Source organism: Aquarana catesbeiana, linkage group LG04 (assembly GCF_042186555.1).
Source record: "Aquarana catesbeiana isolate 2022-GZ linkage group LG04, ASM4218655v1, whole genome shotgun sequence".
NCBI lineage: Eukaryota > Metazoa > Chordata > Amphibia > Anura > Ranidae > Aquarana > Aquarana catesbeiana.
In genome coordinates, this window is record NC_133327.1 from 138,337,588 (window position 1) to 138,354,679 (window position 17,092).

Here is a 17,092-nt window from a genome sequence, read left to right on the forward strand (position 1 = left end):
GACATGACATGGTGGGCACAGCACATTACATGGGGGGCACTGCAACGCACATGACATGGTGGGCACAGAACTTTACATAGTGGGCACTGCAATGCACATGACAGGACATGGTGGGCACAGAACATTACATGGGGGGCACTGCAAGGCACATGACATGACATGGTGGGCACAGCACATTACATGGGGGGCACTGCAATGCACATAACATGGTGGGCACAGAACTTTACATAGTGGGCACTGCAATGCACATGACAGGACATGGTGGGCACAGAACATTACATGGGGGGCACTGCAATGCACATGACAGGACATGGTGGGCACAGAACATTACATGGGGGGCACTGCAAGGCACATGACATGACATGGTGGGCACAGCACATTACATGGGGGCACTGCAAGGCACATGACATGCGGGGCACTGCAATGCACATGACATGGTGGGCACAGCACTTTACATAGTGGGCACTGCAATGCACATGACATGGTGGGCACAGCACATTACATAGGGGCACTGCAATTCACATGACATAGTGGGCACAGCACATTACATGGGGGCACTGCAAGGCACATGACATGGTGGGCACAGCACATTACATGGGGGGCACTGCAAGGCACATGACATGGTGGGCACAGCACATTACATGGGGGGCACTGCAAGGCACATGACATGGTGGGCACAGCACATTACATGGGGGGCACTGCAAGGCACATGACATAGTGGGCACAGCACATTACATGGGGGGCACTGCAAGGCACATGACATGACATGGTGGGCACAGCACATTACATGGGGGCACTGCAAGGCACATGACATGACATGGTGGGCACAGCACATTACATGGGGGCACTGCAAGGCACATGACATGGTGGGCACAGCACATTACATAGGGGCACTGCAATGCACATGACAGGACATGGTGGGCACAGCACATTACATGGGGGGCACTGCAAGGCACATGACATGGTGGGCACTGGGCACAAGAGAGCACATGACATGGTGGTCACGGCACATTACATGGGGGGGCACTGCAAGGCACATGACATGACATGGTGGGCACAGCACATTACATGGGGGGGCACTGCAAGGCACATGACATGACATGGTGGGCACAGAACATTACATGGGGACACTGCAAGGCACATGACATGGGGGGCACAAGAGAGCACATTACATGGGGGGAAGCAGCAGTCTGTCCCCTAGCACAATAATTACACAACATCCCCCTAACAAATGTACTGACCTTATCATAACAGCATGGGAGATATCCTTCCTCCCGGGCTCCTGCTGGATAGGACATCAGCGCCCCTCCCCCAGACAGCTCCCAGACACTGAGGATCTGTGTGAGTGTAACAGACCCTGTGATAGGGGTCAGGCATCGACAGAGACAGGACTCGGCTGCACTGACTTGTCTCCTCCATGTGTGCACAGAGGACTCCTCTTCCTTCAGGAAGGCACACAGGAATTGACAAGCCACTGCCATGGGCCTATATTGAGGGAGGGGCCTGGAGCTGCAGCTCCACCAGCCCCTATGTTAATCCGGCCCTGCCTATATAAACAAGGCAGATCATCATTCTGTCAGTAGGGAAAGCAGGGATCCTGTGTTCCTGCAAAGCATGGAAGCATGGTCACAATGATCCTGAGGGTGCCTTTGGCAATAGGCAGCAATTTGATATGTCAAATCGCATGTCAAATCGGTCCGATGTGAACTGGGGCAAAAGTGAATCAGTGTGAAAAGGCCCTAAATCACAGCAACTACATCTGCCGACCCGCTAAAAAGTCCTGCATTGACAGGGGCTCCTATAGCAAGGTTTTCAGGCACCAGTCCTTGAAGCTGACAGTAATGTCAACAGCAGTAATGAATCACTATGCTTTCCATTTGAGATCAACAGCAGTAATAAATCACTGTTTTCCATTAAAATCAAAACACATTTATTAAATTGTGCACATCAGGATACTACTTATGCCATTAAACTCACATATAGGACTTGTATGGCAATTAATATTGCTTTTCCCTGTGTGTCCTGATCACTTAATGCTTGATGACATCACCCAACTCCACCTCCACTGCTCTCGCACTTTGAGAGTGGATTACATACATTTATATGTAAATAGATATTATTTAGGTGTAGATAATATTATTTATTATAATATTTATTATTTATGTGTTAATAAGCTTAATAACTCTGCACTGATTTATTGTATACATTGATGAATGTATTGGCCAGCTACCTAAATAGAATAAGGATAGGGGTGTTTGCAGCGCAGGAGATCTTGCATGTTCATTTACAAGCAACTACTATTATAGGGTGTTAACGCTCCCTGAATCCCAATTGTTCTCCCGCATTGTTCCCCTATTGTACACTTATTGCGTTCATTGCTCAATGCGTTCATTGCTAATACCACCCCAAATGCAAGAGTGCAGCAAATGCAGCAAAACACACTGTGAAAAACATGCAAAGCAGAATGAGCTACTTACTTTGCAGCATTTGTGGCACACAGAGCAACCCATTGAAAAGAATAGCTTGCTCTATGTGTACTGTGTGAAAAATAAGGTAAAAAAAAAGTGTATTTGTAAAACGCTAGATGTGAATGGGGTCCTACTGTTGTCACCATCAGAAAATATAATGGATCTATTGGCAGAATAAACATGTAATAAAACTTTGTTAATGGGGGGGGGGTTTAAACAAAAGCTGCTGTGTTAATTCTAGTGGCAAGCTGCAGCAAATATATTATATTTATCTTTGGCCAGAGTTACATTTTAAAGTTTGTGTACAGTATGCAGACACATAAAAACAGGCTCACTTATAAGGCAGTAAAGAGGCAGGAATAAATATATGTTGACACATGCACCTGTGAACTGGTCATGTGACCTGCTAACTGCCACTTTAGCCCCTCCCCTTTTGTCTGTTGATGACATCACAGTGGAGCTCAGCTCATATCAGCATCATCTTACAGGTGTCTCCCTCACTTCTGCTGGAGACAACTGATGTAAACAGTGTTCACAGCGTGTGCTTCAAAATGCTTTTCAAATTCTTATTATTTCTTCTGCTTATTCTACCATTCTCATCAGGTATGTACATATATTGGATTCTATAATTAACCACCACAAAATGACTTTAATTTCATTTAATTTGGGACTTTTTCCACTGGATTTTTTAATGTGTTCACTTTAGAAGCGTTGCTAAGTGCTATTAACTGCAGTTAGTTTTGCATGTTATATAGGCTCAATTTCACAAGCTAACAGCATATAGCTAAGATGATGGCTAAAATGATTATTTAAAGTAAAAATCAGTTATTTTTTGCCGGTTCTAATGGGATTTGAATATTTCAGTTACATGGCTGAAATAAAGATGCAAATCTCTGTGTTTCTGTTTGTGAATTGAGCTCTATGTGTGTGATCAGGGGTAAAAACTAGTTTTATAAGTGATTACTTTAAATTGAACCTGTCAGCGATGTCGTTTGCTTGTGCCAATGGAAAATTGTGTAATATCTATAGGTTCTATAAAAGCTTTAGACTACAAGGTCTCTGCCATTTTGTTTTTTACCACTTGCTGACTCAGGCTTTTTCTGACAATTGTTGTTTACAAGTAAAAATCTGTATTTTTTGCTAGAAAATCATTCAGAGCCTCCAAACATCATAAATATTTTTTTTTAGCAGAAACCCTAGAGAATAAAATGGCAGTCATTGCAATATTTTATGTCGCACTGTATTTGCGCAGCGGTCTTACAACTGCAATTTTTTGGGAAAAAATACACTTTGGTTAATTAAAAATAACCAAAACACAATAGTTACCCCAATTTTGTTGTATAATGTGAAGGATGATGTTACGCCGAGTAAATAGATACCTAACATTTCATGCTTTAAAAATTGCGCATGCTTAAAAATCTCTATAGGTGACATTTTAACCACTTAAGGACTAGCCTCGTTTTGGAATTTAGGTGTTTACATGTTTAAAACAGGTTTTTTTTGCTAGAAAATTACTTAGAACCCACAAACATTATATATTGTTTTTTTTCGAACACCCTAGAGAATAAAATGGCAGTCAATGCAATATTTTTTTCGCACCGTATTTGCGCAGAGGTCTTATAAGTGCACTTTTTTTGGAAAAAATTCAATTTTTTGAATAAAAAAATAAGACAACAGTAAAGTTAGCCCATTTTTTTTTTTATATTGTGAAATATAATGTTATGTCAAGTAAATTGATACCCAACATGTCATGCTTCAAAATTCCGCCCGCTCGTGGAATGGTGTCAAACTTTTACCTTTAAAGGTCTCCATAGGCGAAGTTTAAAAAATTCTACAGGTTGCATGTTTTGAGTTACAGAGGAGGTCTAGGGTAGAATTATTGCTCTTGCTCTACCGGTCGCGGTGATACCTCACATGTGTGGTTTGACCACCGTTTTCATATGCGGGCGCTACTCACGTATGCATTCGCTTCTGCGCGCGAACTCCTCGGGACAGGGCGCTTTAAAAAAAAAAAAAAAAAATTTTCTTATTTATTTTACTTTATTTTATTTATTTTTTCACTGTTTTTTTAAAAAAATAAATTTGGATCACTTTTATTCCCATTACAAGGAATGTAAACATCCCTTGAAATAGAAAAAAGCATGACAGGACCTCTTAAATATGAGATCTGGGGTCGAAAAGTCCTCGGATCTCATATTTGGACTTAAATGCAAAAAAAAAATGACAACAAAAAAATATGCTTTTAAGGAAAATGGGCGGTTGTGGCAGCAGCTGCTGCCGTTACCGAGCTATCCACCTTCAAAGTGCCGACGTATATGTACAGGAGCCGGTCGGTAAGTGGTTAAAAATGTTTGCAGGTTACCCGTTTAGAGTTACCGAGGAGGTCCAGTGCTAGAATTATTGCTCTCACTCTAACGATCACAGTGATACCTCACATGTGTGGTTTAAACACTGTTTACATATGCGGGCGCAACTTACGTATGCGTTCGCTTGTGTGCGTTCGCTTGGAGCAATAGGGTGTTTTTTAAAAAAAATGTCTTTTTATTTTTACACTGTCCCTTTACATTTTTTAATCACTTTTATTCCTATTACACTCTCCTGTCACCTATAAAAATGACCTTGGGGCAAATCTACCTCTGGGATCACTTTAATCAGAAAACCGACCACCTGAGGAAAAAAAAAGACACGGGGGGGGTTGGCATCTAGCTGCAGCCATAACCCCAGTATTTAACTGTAAAGTAATGATGTACATTTACAGCTTAGACCAGAAGGACTCTGCTGTTAATATTAAAGTAAAAATTAGGCTAAATCAAAATTGACATATATGATGCCTCTGTTACTAGGGTTGACACAACAGTCTTTGTTTTTCGGAGCCCCCCATAACATATTTAACTACCTGGTGATCTGGACAGTAAGTCTATTGTTTTTTCAGCTTCCTGTAACAGACCAGTCTGCCCAGCAAAAGTGGCATTTGGAAACTTGAAACATACCAATTAACACTGGCAGAGGTGGTTACAATATTCAGCTATTTCTACTATGTCAAACCTTTACCCCACAAAAAAAAGCAATTACTGTAACTGCATAAGTGTTAGTTCAGTTGGGCTTTACATTTTTAGTCATTAAAGTCCATCTAAATCTACTAGTCTATCCAGCATTTTCCTCTCCACGGATTGACAATGCTGCTGTCCATAGGTGGCTTTGTTGCTCCTCCATAGATACAATGGAGAAATGAATGTAGCCACCCTAATACAAAAGGTATATTACTGGCTGATCACCAGGTAAAAATAAAGGAATAAAAGCTTAAAAAAAGGAAATGAATGGAGCCACCACAGTCAGTGGTTGGTAAACTGCAATATATATCATTTTTAATTTCGGGGTATACAGTAGCTATGCTTTAAAACCAATGGTTTTCATGTGCAAGCAACAAGTCAGGATGTGGGAATTTCTAATTAGGAGTTTTCACTTTGTTAGTAGGGCTTCATTTCCCTGTCTTTCTGGCTAAATCATACCTAGATGCCATTTTTCTGTCCAATGAGAGTGCTGTTACAGGCCACTAATAGGTCAGGACAATGACTCTTGGTAGACCTTATCCTCGATGTCAGGGAAAATTTAAATCCCAGCAACAAAGTGACACTAAATCAGAGAGGCACACAGAAGAAGTGTTCTGTTTATCAATCATAGTTCTTGTTCTCAAGGCATTTATCATGGCTAACAGGTTCACTGTAAGAGAAATATGGAAATTTTAAAAAAAGAGCTTCGGCCCTACTTTTTTCCTGAAAAGACTTTAGGCCTGATTCACACCTATGCATTTTTAGTGCTTTTTGCATTTTGCAGATTTGCTCTACAGAACGTGTTCCATAGGAAACCATGTCAAATGCCTCTGCTGACATATAGGTGGAAATGGTCAAATAGGGGCAGGATATGGTAGACCAGGAGGGGTGAGATTCACAATTGTACAGTGTTTAATATAAAGGTGGGAGATAGGGCTAGTTATTTGCTAGTTATGGGCAGACGTATGCCTTCTGTAGTAGTTTTGGGGCATTTTCATTTATTATCTTTTTTTTCTCTCAACAGCCATGAAAATTACCACCATTCAAACTGATGAGGAGATATACATTAGTACAGGATCACAGCTGCTTATCCCATGCAGCTTTCATGCGAATGAACCCATTCAGAGGAGCGCCATCACTCTGGAATGGAGCAAAACAACAGAAGAGGGTGGCATGTACACCCGCCTAATCTACCTAACCGTAACCACCACCAATGTTATCCTGAGAGAGCAACACCATGACACGAGGGTGCAATTATTTATCTCTCGTGTGCACCAAGGGAACTGTTCCTTAGTCATAGACAACGTTAATGAAGAGGACAGTGGAATATATGAACTTCATCTGAAGATTAAGGGGTTCACAAACAATCAAATTCCAAAAGTCAGAATCATCGTCCGCAATCAAAATGAAGAGACAGGTAAGTCTAATGCCCCGTACACGGTCGGATTTTCCGACGGAAAATGTGTGATAGGACCTTGTTGTCGGAAATTCCGACCATGTGTGGCCTCATCACACATTTTCCATCGGATTTTCCGACACACAAAGTTTGAGAGCTTGCTATAAAATTTTCCGACAACAAAATCCGAAATTCCGATCGTGTGTACACAAATCCGACGCACAAAGTGCCACGCATGCTCAGAATAAATAAAGAGATGAAAGCTATTGGCTACTCCCCTGTTTATAGTCCCGACGTATGTGTTTTCGTTACCACGTTCAGAATGATCGGATTTTCCAACAACTTTGTGTGACCGTGTGTATGCAAGACAAGTTTGAGCCAACATCCGTCGGAAAAAATCCTAGGATTTTGTTGTCTGAGCCCGGGTTCACACCTATGCGAATTAGATGCGGCTTACACCGCATCTAATTCGCAGGACATTTTAAAATACATTCATATGAATGTATCTGGTTCACATATGTGCGTTGCATTCGCACTGCGCATTGCACAAAAAACGTGTGCGTTTTTTGGGCATTGCGGTGCGAACTTCAAGCCTATTATCTCCTATGGGAACGCATCTGATTCGCAGATGCATTGCGTTCTGAACAAGGATTTTCTCTTTCTCCTCACTACACCTCCCCCTCTCCCCCCCCCCCTCCCTCCCCCTCTCCCTGCTCTCTAATCCTGAGCAAAAAACGCAACGAATCCGTTGAACAGGAGATTGTTATCTCCCCAGTGAAACCTGAGCTTCAATTCGCACCGTACATGTGTGAAACCAGGCTGAATGTCCGATCAATGTCCGACCGTGTGTACGGAGCATTACAGAATAAAGCCAGCCATACATAGAATGAAATTTGTCCGGATCAGCAGGGACTGGCCTAATTTTGATCTATGTATGGGCATTGTGGTTGTACAGAAGTTGATCTAGCGACTGCTGTAGCCTGCAACACTAATCAGTGTATTCTGATGGTAGGGAAGTCTCCCAGCTGTCAGAATACATTACCTCATTGGGGAGGATTTCCCCATCTACCATGAAATGTGCAGCTGAGGGACTCAGGTCAGTTTTTTTTCATTCAACCAGCAGGTTGAAAAAAAAAAAAAAATCTATGGGCTGCTTAAAGCTCAACTCCATCTTTTGACACACTTCGTTTGGGCCACCTTTGTCCCTCACTAACATGTGAGGCCGCTGGATGTGCGGTATAAACTGTATGTAGCTCCGGCTACATATAGCATACCATGGTGTGTTCCGGGTTCAAGCCGAGACTGTCTATCTCATACTTCAAGCTTCCTCTGATTGGCTGAGTCAAATTCAAACACAAGCTTTGTATGCATTGATAGAATACACTGCTTTCTGTGAATGGCTGAGCGTTGCTTTGATAGAATCTACTGTGTTCAGGCTATGAGACAGGAAGTCTCGGCTGGAACCCGGAACACAGTGTAGTATGCTGTATGTAGACACTGCTACATACAGTTTATACTGCACATCCACCGGCCTCACATGTTAGTGAGAAGCATAGTTGGTTTGGGCCAAGCTGGCCCAATTGGGCTATGCAAAGTATGTAAAAAGAAGGAGTTGAGATTTTAGGCTTTAGAGATCATAAATTAAATGTAACAGGAAATTGTATGTTTTGGCAATAGCAGCCAAGGGCCAGTTCACATTTGTGTGGTGTGTTTTACATGCGATTCAGGTGCATTACCATTGAATGCTTTGTAACATGCATTTTCCTAAAACGCACAGGAGTGAATGGGGCAAACTGTGGAAACAATACAGACTTCACACACTCTAGCTGCACATACCCCATCCTTTACCAAAGTTATTTAGAAGGATAAATGCAATTTGAACTAATGCCACTATGCATATACCATGCATGGTTACAGAATGTTTTGCATCTTCGGAAAGATAGCAATGCATTCTCTGATTGGATGAGCTGCAGAGCATGGCGTCACCACCCCACCTAGTTCAATCAGAGAACACTTTGCATTCATTCAGAAAATTCAAAGTATTGTGAGCGCAAAGCCTTCAGGAAATTGTTAATCTATAGGCCGCGGACAGGAAGGGGTGAAAGGATCACTATTACCAACTTTTCTTACCATTTGTGAATTTACTATTTGGAGGATGTCCAGGTTAATTCTTCCTTTACAACTTTGTTTTTTTTATTATCCCCACAGGAATCCTTCCAAGAGAAACAGAGAACCTGAGATCCTTGGTGAATTCTGACGCTGATGAGAACGCACAGGCCTCATTGGACCAAGAGGGCTTTACTGAAGCTGTCACTGGGACCATCCAGACAGTGACTGAAAAGGAAGTTCAGCATGAAATGGCCACTAATGGCGAGATCCTTCCGTCAGACACTCAGAACCATAATGGGGGTGGCCTGTATTTTGACATGCTTTTACACAGCATGGTTAAAAGCGGACAAATCGTTTACGTGGCCATCCCAATGGCAATAGGCCTTGTTGTTGTAATACTGGCCTGTATAGGAGGATTCTACTTAGGGTAAGTGCAACACTTTCATACTTTTATCTTACTATAAACATAGTCTTATGGTGGCCATAAATTAAACGATTTTGTATAGAATCGTATTTTTTTATTGACTTACTTAGGGCTGAAACAACTAATCGATTAATCGACAACTAATCGATTATGAAAATAATCGATTACTATTTTCATAATCGATTAATCGGCCAGCAACATAATGTGGTTAAAAAAAAAACTAAAATGAGCCCTTTATAGTACAAAAAGAGCAAATGATCGCTACTGTAACTATTTCTTTCACAGTTCTACAGTGAAAAAAAAAAAATGAACCCCCTTACAGTAGTGATTATTTGCTTTTTTGGTACTATAAAGGGCTAATATTCGTTTTTTTTACCCCATTATGTTACTAAACGTCTTACACCTGGTTCACATCTATGTGTTTTTTGGTGCTTTTTGCAGAAACGGACTACAGTTCATTTACATGATTTCCTATGGGACACGTTCACATCTATGCTTTTTTAGCCGCTGTATATTTGGAAAGCGTCAGTGACTTTAACGCAAAACGGTGCTTTTTTGGTTCAACATACTTCAATTGAGAAGCTGCAGAAAAACATGTAATGTGTTTTTGCAGCAATTTGTGTTTTTTAATCTGCCCAACAACAAATTGGCCAAAAAACATGCAAAAACGCAAATCACAGCAAAATCACGTGCGCAAAAATCAAAACGCACAGAAAAGAGCACTGCAGAAACAGATCAAAAGCAAACTGCATAGGTGTGTACCGAGCCTTATGCTGGCCACACGGATCAGTTTTCATATGAGAATATTCAGACGAAAAATCTTTGCACATTTGATGAATGAAAGAATGTTTGAAATTTTCACTGGTTTTTAAAATAATTGTAATTTCTGAACGAAAACCACATACACTGTCTGATAATTCCTTTCACCAAGAAGTTTTTTATTATTTCCAAATTTTCCCATTACTGTGGTTGAAAATGAACGCCGATTTGACCCCACTAACGATTAGAAAATCGAAGGAACGTTCTTATCTCTCCTCTAATAGTATATACAGTATATCTCCTATTATAGTATATACACAGTATATCTCTTCTGCCTGTTATTCTCAGAGTGGATTAGATATTTTGCTCCCTATATATATAGTTGGCTATTTTTATTTACCACTGCATAGAGCTATTTAAGAATAAATTGCCTTTTTTTTAAAACTTTACATATTAACTAAATTATACACCACACTTTTTTTTAAAGGTTATTAACCGATTAATCGAAACAATAATCGGCCAACTAATCGATTATGAAAATAATCGTTAGTTGCAGTCCTAGACTTACTGTCTAATTGGAAATATGACCTGAAGAATCGAAACGATTGTTTAATGCACCATATACTTATGAATCATATTGCGTTTCTACTTTCCTACAATTGGATTTTCCTGCCCAGGCCGATCAGGATCATTTTGATCAAATTGATCGGTGAACGTGTGTCTTTTTGACAATGAATAGATCCGATCATATTATCCAATTCTGTGAAGAATTATTCGATCAGATTGTTACGTGTATGACCACCATTAGCCAGAACTCCTTTTTGCATTTTGGCTAGCATATCAGCTTTCCCCTGGAGTCTTTGATGTATATTCCGTCATGACAGATTCACATTAAACTGAACTCAGGGTAGACACCTAAATACACAGTATATATATATAGATATATATATATATATATATATATATATATATATATATATATATATCTATATATATATAAGCTGCTATACCTGCTGAAAAGTATGTATTTCTGTCCATCCAGCTCTAAAATTTGCACAGCCCTGCCACACAGTACAGCTCTGTCTGGCTGGCAAGGAAACCTGTTTTTTTTTTCTGCTGTAGATCAGCACTTCAGGTCTTGTCCTTCCCCCAGCATTTGACTGAACAGTTAAAAGAGTAGCAAAAGTCTAATGAGTTTGTTACTTTGTCACCCCTTGTCTCTGCCCCCTACCCACCTCTGACCACCGTCCCTTGATTCCACCCCCTACCCACCTACCGGTACTGCCCCTTTTAGAGAATACAGAACCAAGTATCGTTTTGTGGTGCTAAATTATTTGTATGAAACATGTTGATGATAAAAAGAAAAGCAGTAAAATAGATCCCCTGCAGTCAGCAACAATAGAATCCCAGCAATAGATCCTCACACAATAATAGACTCCCCCAGCAACAATGGACTCCACCCCAACAACAATAGATTCCATGCAGCAACAGTGAACTACCCATAACAAAATATCACACCCAGTAACAAAATATCCACCCAAGCAACATTAGCCCCCCCCCCAGCAGCAACAACAGATCTCCCAGCAGCCAGCATCAATAGAACCCCCATCAGCCAGTAAAAATAGACCTCTCCCTCAACAGTAGATCCCTTCCAGCAACATAAGACCTCCCCCAGCAACAATAGATTCCCCATCAGCAACAATAGACCCTTACACAAAATCAGATCCCCACCAGTGACAATAGATCCTCCAGCAGCCAACATCGATAGACCCTCCAGCACACCCCACACCCTATGCTATTACATACATTCAGTGCTGGAGGTGCCAGAACTGCGTTCCCCCACGTTCCCGCTGAAAAAAAGCCCTGATAATGACTATTCAGCACTAAGCTTCCCAATCCCACAACTGTCAATGACAGAACCTCGGGGAAAGTAGAAGCTCTGGCACTGGAGAGTTAAGTGGCAGGAAGACCAGTGTGGGAGGGCTGTGGCTTATTTTCAAACTGGGTTGGGACTGTTCATGTACTGACCAAGCCAAGGATCCAAGGGGCTGCAAAGTAATAAGTTCCACCTAAGCACTGTTGCTACCCTGGAGATATTTTAGGCCCAGTCTAATTTATATTAAAGAATCGGCCCACACAAAACTGATTTCTCAGTGTATGCTAGATATTATAGAGTTAGATTGGACAATTTGGTATAAAAGCAGCCTTTAGACAATTACACTGGCTAATTTGGGAAAAACATTTCGGGGACTTTTAAAGGAATACATAACTGGAGTTTTTATAAAATGTCTTCATTTTTTGATTTTCTCTACGTATGGTAAAGTTAAATATTAAATGAAACTTATTTTTTTTTTGTCCTTTCTTTACCTAAACAGAATTCGGTGCTACAATGGCCGTATAAAGCCTAAAGACAAGTACAAGGCTATTCAAGAGAGACATCCGGTTAGAGGCCCATCAGACCCAAGTGGATCAGAAGGGACCACAGGAAGAGTGTCCACGGATCTATCTTCAATACCACCAGAAAGGACTACTGTCATTAATATGCCATCGCTTTCCACAGCTTCAGCTTTCTGTCCGTCATACACCATCACCATGCCTTTAGAAGAAGTTTGACATCCTGCCCAATGTATGTCAGGTGTGACAGGGGGCAATATGGCAGGGGGGGGCAGTGTGAAAGGGGGACAGTATGATGGGGCAGTGTGACAGGTGGGGGGACAGTGTGACAGGTGGCGGGGCAATGTGACAAGGTGGGGCGGGGGGCAGTGTGACAGGGGGACAGTATGGTGGGGAAAGTGTGACTGGTTGGAGGAGGGGGCAGTGTGACAGGTGGGGGAGGGCAGTGTGACAGGTGGGGGGGCAGTGTGACAGGGTGGGGGGGGGGGCAGTGTGACAGGGTGGGGGGCAGTGTGACAGGGGGACAATATGGTGGGGAAAGTGTGACTGGTTGGAGGAGGGGGCAGTGTGACAGGTGGGGGAGGGCAGTGTGACAGGTGGGGGGGCAGTGTGACAGGGTGGGGGGGGCAGTGTGACAGGGTGGGGGGCAGTGTGACAGGGGGACAATATGGTGGGGAAAGTGTGACTGGTTGGGGGAGGGAGCAGTGTGACAGGTGGCAGGGCAGTGTGATAGGAGGGTGCAGTGTGAGAGGTGGGGGGGGCAGAGTGAGAGGTGGTGGGGCAGTGTGACAGAGTGGGGGGGGGGGCAGTGTGACAAGGGGAAAGTATGGTGGGGAAAGTGTGACAGGTGGGGGGACAGTGTGACAGGTGGGGGGGGCAGTGTGACAGGTGGGGCGGCAGTGTGACAGGGTGGGGGGGGGGGGCAGTGTGACAAGGGGAAAGTATGGTGGGGAAAGTGTGACAGGTGGGGGGACAGTGTGACAGGTGGGGGGGGCAGTGTGACAGGTGGGGCGGCAGTGTGACAGGGTGGGGGGGGGGCAGTGTGACAGGGAGACAATATGGTGGGGAAAGTGTGACTGGTTGGGGGAGGGAGCAGTGTGACAGGTGGCAGGGCAGTGTGATAGGAGGGGGGGGGCAGTGTGACAGGGTGGGGGGGGCAGTGTGACAGGGGGAAAGTATGGTGGGGAAAGTGTGACTGGTTGGGGGAGGGGGCAGTGTGAAAGGTGGAGGGGCAGTGTGACAGGTGGCAGGGCAGTGTGACAGGGTGGGGAGGGCAGTGTGACAGGGGGACAGTATGGTGGGGAAAGTTTGACAGGTGGGGGGACAGTGTGACAGGTGGGGGGGCAGTGTGACAGGGGAACAGTATGGTGGGGAAAGTGTGAATGGTTGGGGGAGGGGGTAGTGTGACAGGTGGGGGGACAGTGTGACGGGAGGAGGACAGTGTGACAGGTAGGGGGCAGTGTGACAGGGTGAGGGGGCAGTGTGACAGGGGGACAGTATGGTGGGGAAAGTGTGACTGGTTGGGGGAGGGGGCAGTGTGACAGGTGGGGGGGCAGTGTGACAGGTGGGGGGACAGTGTGACGGGTGGGAGGACAGTGTGACAGGTGGGGGGGCAGAGTGAGAGGTGGCGGGGCAGTGTGACAGGGTGGGGGGGTGGGGCAGTATGACAGGGGGAAAGTGTGACTGGTTGGGGGCACTGCTACGGCAGAGAATATATTTTCTTCTAGGGTACCAGGATATCAGCTGACGACTGCCAGAAACTGCCTAGCACCAGGCTGGATAGGAGGGGTGGCGGGGACAGCATATAGCGGAACCAATGCCCTGCGCAATTGCGACCTGACCCCATAATTCAGGGGGCCCATGTGGCCCCCCTGTCACATTTGTCTACACCTGGATGAGAGGGGCAGCAGGGGCGGCGGCATATAATGGAACTGATGCTCTGCATTTTGCTCCTGCGACCGCTGAATCTCTGCGGGAGGGACAGGAGGAAAAGCAGGCACCATGGAGGGGAGTTGGAACGGCGGGGGAGGATGTAGTTTGATTTTTTTTTCTCTGTGGTTCCCCTGTAGCACCTAAAGCTGGGGGAAGGTCAAAGAAGGGAACCCAGAAGCTGCAGGGAAGGCACAGTGGATCGGTGTTGCGGGCAGGCTGGATCGGTGCGGGGGTGTGGAGGTGTAGAGATAATTGGTGCTGTGGGGATTGGTGCAGTGGGGAACGGAGGAATAAGAGTGGCAGGGGGATGCATTTTAGGTGACTGCAGGGGGAGAAATGTCAGTGAATTAGCAGTGGCAGCGGGGGATGGGGGGGTCACATTTTAGGTTAAAAGCTTTGATCAGCGGATTGTCATGCAATCCACCTTCTCATGAGGCAGCCCTAGGCTGTCCTTGACCTGGCACTGGCAGATTGTGGCCAACTCCATGATCTCACTCACAATTGAAAACGAGCAGTGAGCCTCCAGAGAGCAGAGGAGTCAGTGACACTGCTGAGCACACATCCATGGGCACAGTTCTACATCCTTTTCCTGCAGCATACAGCGGCTGTCAGCTCATCACTCTGCAGCTGGGCACCGGATCAGCGGCAAGGGATCTGCGATGCGCATTTCTGTGCAATTCATAGCCGATTCATAGTGTGACCTAGTCTTGGTAAACTTTTATAGGTCCTGTGCTTTCTGAAAGCACAGCCCGATCTGCTCCAGACAACAAGGTGGGATGGGCCACTGCCTCACATGTGAACTCTGTGTCCGGGGCACCTGCCCACCCTTTTTTTTTACAAGGATTTTATTGGGTTTTTGAATGTTTTACAAAGCGCACAAAACATAGTTCATAGAACAGTGCGACAAGAAGAACAAGGTGAAGTATTGTAGAGGCAAGTACATGGTAACAAGCAACGCTGTATCCTGGCCTAGGCCGACAAGGCCCAGGCCTAGGACAGCACTTTGCAGGGGGGCAGCACGGAAAGAGTCCCCGCCGGCTTGTGTTACACTGTTATGCCTCGTACACACGATCGGACATTCCGACAACAAAATCCATGTTTTTTTTCCGACGGATGTTGCCTCAAACTTGTCTTGCATACACATGGTCACACAAAGTTGGTCGGAAATTCCGAACGTCAAGAACGCGGTGACGTACAACACGTACGATGAGCCGAGAAAAATGAAGTTCAATAGCCAGTGCTGCACTTCTGCTTGATTCTGAGCATACGTGGCACTTTGTGTGTCGGAATTGTGTACACACGATCGGAATTTACGCAAACGGATTTTGTTGTCGGAAAATTTGAGAACCAGATCTCAAATTTTGTGCGACGGAAATTCCGATGGAAACTGACTGATGGAGCCTACACACGGTTAGAATTTCCGACAAGAGGCTCCCATCGAACATTTTCCGGTGGAAAATTAGTGTAGCGCCAGTCTTATGGGGTGGACTGGGCGTCTGCTTCCGGTGTGCGGGCAGCCAGCATTCCGCAACTGTGGGGGGGGGGGGCACTGTCACGGAACGTCCCACACTCCGCTTGAGTGCTTCCGTCATATACCACTTCCTCCCAGTCTGTATACAGATATCAGATATTCCAACCTCTCTGAGCACAAAACAAGGCGACACTTGCTTGTTACTACCATGAACTGTTTTATTTAGAATCAAAATTACAAGACTTTATATGCCGTTGGAACCTCCTCTAACAATACAACTGTAACCTAATTAACATAATTAACATGAGCTAATTAACTAAAAAATTTACCCAGACCAGATGACAGACTTGTGGGCACAGAGCTTCACACAGTAGTATAAACACAATAGCTGGAGCTAATTACAATTAACAATACAAACAACAATCTCCCCCCCTCCTCAGCCTATTCATCAACAGTTCGGCTCCCAGCCAGTCCTGGAGGCTAATGTGATCAGCTCACTCAATTAACAGGTTGAGTTCAGAATCAACCAAACCAATAATAGTCTCTACATACATCCTGGGAGATATTGTGGACAAATATTACTGTCCCATTTTAAGTAGTCCAAGATATATTTTCTCACTCACCCTGTGCCAGGATGGCACAGGGTGACATAGACATAAGATGTATTCTAAGTTCCACGGACCCTCCCGTCACATCTCTCCCCTTTCGGCAGAAGACTAACACAGGAGGAGACCCCAGACGGGTTGACTCCGAAGTTAGTAAGTAGTTCCAGTCCTCTACTGCCTGTACCCACACAGTACCCCAAATAAATTGTTCCAAACAAAGCATTACTCACCCAGCCAACCTCTGCCTCTCTCAGAGAACATATCTGCCGCTGGGGAGAGGCCTGGACTGGCCCTTCTCCCTGGAGTCCTTTCTGCCGCTGGAGAGAAGACAGGGTGTCTGGGCTCACTCTGTCATGCTGTTGGGGATCGGGGCCCACTGCCCAGCATCCCTGGGGTATACAGGTGGAGACTGAAGTCCCATCCACCTTCACAGGAAATCCATCCGCTGTTAGTCGAGGGCAGAGTCCAGCAGTCCTCTGCCCTG